Raw genomic sequence first — 1,002 nt, forward strand, 5'->3', positions numbered from 1 at the left:
CCTCCCCCCACCTCCTGCCTAGGCCACCGTCAGCCACAGCAAGAGGAGCTGCAAAGTGGGAAGCCAGTGCCACACAAACCATCAGGTGTTTCTTCCCTCCCAAGGACACAGCTGGGCCAAATACCATGCCTGCCGGTGGTACGGGGTAGGGTATCTAAACCCCTGGTCTAGCCCGTCAGCTCAACTGCCTGGGGTGGGGAGTGGGCAGGCAATGGGCTTTCCCACAAGGGAGCAAGAGAAGCCTCCTAAGTTTGTGAAGGAACTCAGGCCCAACCCCACGATGAGCCTCTGAAAGGAAGGGGGGAGGTCTCGATCTGCTTTTAAAGGAAGCAGTTATTTACAACTTTCTATTCACTTGCATCCTGGGGAGAGAAGAGGGAGACGGGGAAAGGGGCTGAATGGTATTCTCCTCCTTCCTTATATCCAGCAATGAAAAGCAGCTGCAGAGAAAGAATTAAAAAAGCAAGGATGCTCCAGCCATTACCCCATCCCGGTGCCGGGGGCTGTTCTGGGGGGTCATGACAGTGCTGTCTGCTCTGGCCAGGGGCCACTCGGCTGCTTCCTGCAGCAGCTGCTGGGCCCCCCAAGCAATTTGCAAGGTCAATGCTGACCTGCTTCGGAAGAGGAACAAAACAATTCACTGACAATGAAGCAAATCGCGCATACACCACATCGCCACCTCCCCTCCCCAAATCAGGTTTTACCCCAGTGCCTGCCTGCCTTGATGCTGACTCGGGGCTCCCACCAGCCCCGCTGGGAAACCCAGGATAGCATCACAGCTGCAGATCATGCCTCGCCTCCCCGGCCAACCCAAGGAGACTCTCGGCACAGGGAGACATGCTATCGCTAGAGGAGACCTGAGCCTGGGGGAGGGGGAAGGAGGGACAGCTCTGTTTCTTACCAAGCGCCACAGTCACTTCCCCGAAGTGGAGAGAAGAAAAGGATGAATGAACTGAAACAAGTTTGAGGTTGAGCCCTCACAGAGCTCGGCTTCCTCTTTCC

At 56.3% G+C, this 1,002-nt stretch overlaps 1 protein-coding gene across 1 annotated transcript in view; it reads right to left on the reverse strand.

Moving 5' to 3' along the window:
• GABRA3 (gamma-aminobutyric acid type A receptor alpha3 subunit) overlaps positions 1-994 on the reverse strand; it is a 191,986-nt gene extending 190,992 nt beyond the window's left edge. The window contains exon 1 of the mRNA XM_006904791.1: positions 902-994. The gene's annotated coding sequence lies outside the window, so the exon portion shown is untranslated. The remainder of the gene's footprint in view (positions 1-901) is intronic.
• Between the last annotated feature and the right edge of the window lie 8 nt (positions 995-1,002).

Source organism: Pteropus alecto, unplaced genomic scaffold (genome assembly GCF_000325575.1).
Source record: "Pteropus alecto unplaced genomic scaffold, ASM32557v1 scaffold141, whole genome shotgun sequence".
Taxonomy (NCBI): domain Eukaryota; kingdom Metazoa; phylum Chordata; class Mammalia; order Chiroptera; family Pteropodidae; genus Pteropus; species Pteropus alecto.